Source organism: Cervus canadensis, chromosome 4 (genome assembly GCF_019320065.1).
Source record: "Cervus canadensis isolate Bull #8, Minnesota chromosome 4, ASM1932006v1, whole genome shotgun sequence".
Classification (NCBI taxonomy): Eukaryota; Metazoa; Chordata; class Mammalia; order Artiodactyla; family Cervidae; genus Cervus; species Cervus canadensis.
The window spans coordinates 60,778,285-60,784,048 of NC_057389.1; the positions used below are offsets into that span (position 1 = coordinate 60,778,285).

The 5,764-nt window shown below is 40.8% G+C and overlaps 1 non-coding gene across 1 annotated transcript; it reads right to left on the reverse strand.

Annotated features, from left to right (window-relative positions):
• Positions 1 to 2,280: 2,280 nt before the first annotated feature.
• TRNAC-ACA lies at positions 2,281 to 2,353 on the reverse strand. Its single transcript has one exon. It is a non-coding gene; the product is annotated as a tRNA-Cys (tRNA).
• Positions 2,354 to 5,764: the final 3,411 nt, after the last annotated feature.

Below are 5,764 nucleotides of genomic sequence, written 5' to 3' on the forward strand. Positions count from 1 at the left end.
ATTCAAAAAAATGTATATGACAGATTTTTAAAGGCATTTTGGAAGGAGCAGATTTGTGTTAGATAAAAGGCACTCTCATAGTTTGCTTGTGGGAGGATAAATTGTACAAATTCATGACATTATACACTTTGTGAGGATAGAAACTGCCTTGTTCACATGATTTTTCTCCAGTGTCTATTACTGCCTGAAAATTACAGGTGCTTAGAAATATTTGCTAAATACATACATAAATCAATGGGAGTTCGGCTGTAACTTTGGATCCACCATTTAGCCTTTAGAAAGCTAGCCTAAAGAAATAAACATGAATTAATAACATGAAATAAACATCAAAGATTCAGCTATGCAGAGTCTCACTGTGATGCTGTTAGTGATGTCCAAAAATGTGTGAGGGATAAATGTAAAAACTGGGGTGGGGGTGGAAGTAATGGTCCATCTGTGTAATAGGATGCTAGCAAGGTTATTATAATGGTATTATATGAAAGTATCTAATGACAAAAAAGATGAAGTAGGTTGATAAAAGTAGATTACCAACTTTTAACAACTATATGATTTATCAACAATGACTATAGCATTTATCACAGGATCCTAGAATAGTTCCTCATTTTTGTTTATTCTCTACTTTCTATAAACATCATGAATATGTATATTTATAGCAATAAAATATTATTAAATGTATAATATAATTTAAAATCTTCCGCCTCTACTTCTCACCTCAAAACTGCACCATGATTCCTGAAATTAATACCTCCACTTATATATATCAGAGGTCATTAATCAGTTTCTTAGTATTGTTAATTTGTTTAGTTAAGAAAAAAATTCAGAGAAAGACAGAGTTTAAAAGGTACAAACGGACACATGTTTTAATATTTATTAAGAAATGGCACTTCTGAAGTCAAGTAAAAATTTTGGTGCCATTGGGAAACATAGTAATAAGCCAAAATTTAATCAAACAAAAGATCTGACTGTAATTCAGAGAGCTGAAGAAGGGAAGACTCTACTTTGTGTGGCATGTTCTAAGGGCATCTGCTGTGGTCAGCCAGGATCTGAAGTTCCTGCCTACAGGGGCATGATGCTTCTGGTGCGGAGATGTGGCTGCGAAGACCACCGTTAAGATGCCTGGTGACTATGTGGGAGGATCACTGTGCTCAGACCAATGAAATAGGTGGATCAGCACAGTGGCCTTGCTTTCTTATCAGATGGCATCAAGCTCACTGTCTTAGCGTGGAGCTACCCTGGTGGCTCAGACAGTGAAGAATCTGCCTGCAGTGAGGAAGACATGGGTTTGATCCCTGGCTCAGAAAGATCCCCTGGAAAAGGGAATGGCAACCTATTCCAATATTCTGGCCTGGGAAATCCCATTGACAGAGGAGCCTGGTGGGCTACAGTCCATGGGATCACGAAGAATTAGACATGACTGAATGACTAACACTCACTCACTGTAACAAAATGCCCACAGACTGGGTGCCTTAAATAACAAACACTTCTTTCTCACATTCTAGAGGCTTAAAAGCCCAAGGTTAAGGAACCGGCAGTTTCCATTGGTGGAGGCACCCTTCCTAAATTGTAGACAGTCACTTTCTCTCTGTGTGCTCACAGCTTTTGCTCACTGCATATAAAAGAAAAAGTTTTGGTGCCTCCTCTTCTTACTGTTGTTGTTCTTCAATTGTTAAGTCATGTCTGACTCTTTGAGACCCCTTGGACTACAGCATGCCAGGTTTCCCTGTCCTTCACTATCTCCCAGAGTTTGCTCAAACTCCTCTTGCTATTAGAGTACAAATCCCACCATGAAGGCTCCATCCTCATGACCTCATCCAATTCTATTTACCTTTCAAGGCCCAACCATCTAACACTGTCACACTAGGAGTCAGGACTTCAACTCATTCATTTGAGGGGGCACAAATATTCAGATCATAGCACTCACCCTTCCTTTTGCTACTTTCTAGTCAGTTGTAGTTGAAAATACAATGTTGAAGAAGGGATAATTTTGCACAATGGGCACAGAACAAAGTCTAGGGTATGGAGCACAGCAGAGAGCAGGGAAGGAAGGAAGGCACTGTCCGGGAAAAGTAGCAGGAGGTAGCTATACTGAGACCCTTGTCAGTGCCAAGCATGGCTTCTTGTATCATGTGTTCCAAATCTCACATTCTTTCTGAAGCGAAACTGCTCAGTCATTTCCGACTCTTTGCGACCCCATGGACTATAGCCTATCAGGCTGCTCCATCCATGGGATTTTCCAGGCTTGAGTACTGGAGTGGGTTGCCATCTCCTTCTCCAGGGATCTTCCCCACCCAGGGATCGAACCTGGGTCTCCCGCATTGTAGGCAGACGCTTTTACCATCTGAGCCACCAGGGAAGCCACATTCTCTCTAGGAGCTGTAATTACGGTTTATATGGTCCACATTTCCCCCACGAGGAAAACAGGGCTCAAACAGGCTACGTCCCACAGCTAAGATATAGGTGGAACTGACTGCAGAAACTAGAGCTGGCTGACTCTGAAGCTAGTGCTCTTTCCACTTAATGTAAATCGCTGGAACTGAATTTCTATGAGAGCGGGGATCTTTGTCTGACTTGCTACCAATGTATATCAAGCATTTAGCGCTATCCACATAGTGAGTGTTCAGAAAGTGTTTGCTGAATGAATGAGTAAATGAACTAATCAAGACAAAACTACAACTGGCATGCAAACATCAACAGTCTTACATCTTTCTTCTTGAGCTGAGTCTCCATAGAAGTTGCAGATTGAACCCATCAAAATTGGGTGACTGTGTCTTGGCTTGCCAAGAGTTCAGAAATGACAAAACATGCACATTATCAACACTGTTCACCAAAGTAATTAATGGCTAAAAGATGACCTGGCCAGGGGCTTCCCTGGTAGCTCAGCTGGTAAAGAATCCGCCTGCAATGTGGGAGATCTAGGTTCGATCCCTAGGTTGGGAAGATCCCCTGGAGAAGGGACCTGGCTAGGGAAGGATTCATTCTGGTTGGAGGGATGATTCCCACATGGCAGTCCTGACTTTGCAGGCTCTTTTGTTCTCCGGAGGCTGCCCATTCAGTCTCTCACTTGCCTTCCCTACAGCTGCCCACTGGGACAGGACTGCTGCCAAGCAGAGCAAAGTCCAGGGCAAGCTGCCATCACTGATGCAGCTGACCTTATGTCTTACTCCTTTGCAGCTGGCTTCCCACTTTTTATTTCAGCCTTGTCCTTGAATATGGTTCAAGTGAAAGTGGTTTAACATTTTAGTCAGTCCCTAATTCAGCACATTCTCAATTCAAATTTAAACAATGCCAAACAGTATTTATAGTCATCTCACATAAGCAGCTCCTTGGAGCAACTTCATTGGAAATACTCCTCCATGCAATTTCTGTTAGAGACTTTAGGACTGTAGAAAAGACCAGAATTGACTGCATTCTCATAGATCGATGCTTCCATGTGTGTTGAGGACAAGGCTGGACCTCTGCCCCTGCATACGTTTGCATTGGGCACCTAGAATCAATACCCAGAGCAAATTTTCTTTATGTTGTTTGAATGCCAAAATACAACTCAACTGTGAACAAAGCATTTGAACCCTATAAGCTTCAATTTCTTATGCTGTCAATTAGGGCCAACATAACCTTATAAAATTCTTGAGAGTATTAAATGAAATAATGCAGTGCCTGGAGTTCTCTCATTACCGGATCCTGAGAGGACATGTGGCTTCCTCTGTTACACAGCATGAGGTGGCCCCTCAGGAATTAGTACCCAAGTCTTCCAACTCTGTGTTCATATGTTATCCTGGTGTGCTGTGTTAAATCACTTCATTCATGTCTGACTCCGTGTGACCCTATGAACTGTAGCCCACCAGGTTCCTCTGTCTATGGGATTTTCCAGGCAAGAATACTTGAGTGGGCTGCCATGCCCTCCTCCAGGGAATCTCCCCAACCTAGGGATCAAACCCGCAACACCCACATCTCCTGCATTGACAAGTGTATTCTTTACCACTCATGCCACCTGGGAAGCCCCTGTTATCCTGTTGCTCCTTCCCAATTTATGACAGGAAGTAGAGCACATTTTGTATCTTATCCTGGCAATTTTCAATCTAAAAAGCCAATCTAGTGTTTGGTTTTTTTTTTAAGAAAGAATAATATATAGATTATATTTAAAATAATTTTGTTCTTTGTTTTCAGAATGTTGAAACAGAGTTGGCCCTCTATAACCAGTTCAACCAACTGCAGATCCCAAAATATTTTAAAAAATATTCTAGGAAGCTCAAAAAATCAAAATCTGAATTTGCCATGCTCTGATAACTATTTACATAGTATTTACATTGTATTTACAACTATTTACATAGTATTTACATTGTATTAGCTAGATTGATTTGAAGTAAATGGAAGAATGTGCTTAAGTTATATGCAAATACTATGTCATTTTAATATGAGACTTGAGCATCCACAGATTTAGGCATCCTCAGGAGGTCCTAGAAACAACCCATTGCAGATACAAAGGGACAACTGTACTTCAGCCTCCCCCCACTCCCATTTGTTAATCATGAGCCTGGAGTATAATTATTTTTGTGTTTTTCATGGAATAGTAACTTGTCCTTAAATCAGAAAGCAGCTGTATAGAACTTTTTATTTTTCTATAGGAAAAAAAAAGCTGTGATTTTTTTAAATTCAAAAAACTGATTCCTAAGCCTGATACTGAATTAGGGAAAATTTGCGCTGCCAGATATTTTAGCAATCACTTTCATTTAGTCAAATTATTACTCTAATAGGCTCACAAGAAATGCCTAATAGGTAATAATAAAAAGAGTCCACTGTGGGCTATTCAGTTTTATTGGTGGTCAATTTCATTGCAGAATACCCAAATGAAGTGTCAAGTTACTTGACATTAGAAATCATCTTGGAAATTCAAGGAACAGAGGAACAGGGTAAGGATGAAAGGGACTGCTAAGGATGAACATCTGTGGAGCTCTCAACATTGCTCCGGGCTTTGCAACTGGGAAAGGTGTCCCCATTTCTAAAGGGTAATGTGTTACATAGTCAGCAAGCAGATAGTACTCTGAGGTTGGACAGGCCTGGCTGTGCTTCTAACTAGCCCTGTGACCTTGAGCCAATGAACATTTAAATGCCAGTTTTCACACTTCTGATGGGTATTATATTGGTAGTCTTACAGGGTTACTATGATAATTAGATGAGATAATACATGATAAAACTTAGGGAATCTGTTAGCATATGTGCTCAGTTGCCCAGTCCTGTCCGACTGTTTGCAACCCCATGAATTATAGCCCACCGGGCTCCTCTGTCCATGGGATTTTCCAGGCAAGAACACTGGAGTGGGTTACCATTTCTTTCTCCAGTTAGCACGTGGCAAGTGCTTAAGAAATGCCATATATTTACTTATTTGCTGTCTGCTTGTTTGTTTGTTTAAATATCTGCTAAATACCAGGCTGATTACAAATCTAGCAGGCATATTCATGAAACACCTCCAATCATCCTGTCCATCCTTCCTGTTCCAGAGTCTGATCAAGGCAGACAGACTCTATGGAGTGCCACCTCTAGCATTTGAGAGATTGGCACCAACTAGTTTCAATTCACTTTTTGCTGGTAACTTATTAGTTTCAGGCCTGGGGAAAGTCATTAAAAATCTGAATTTTGGGTTTCCTCATATGTGAAAATGAGGAAAGTCTCTGAGAGATATCATGAAGACCGATCAAAATAATACACATAAAGAACCAAGAACAGTGATAACAAAGTTTTGTCAAGCCCTCTTGTAACCTTTTGTTAG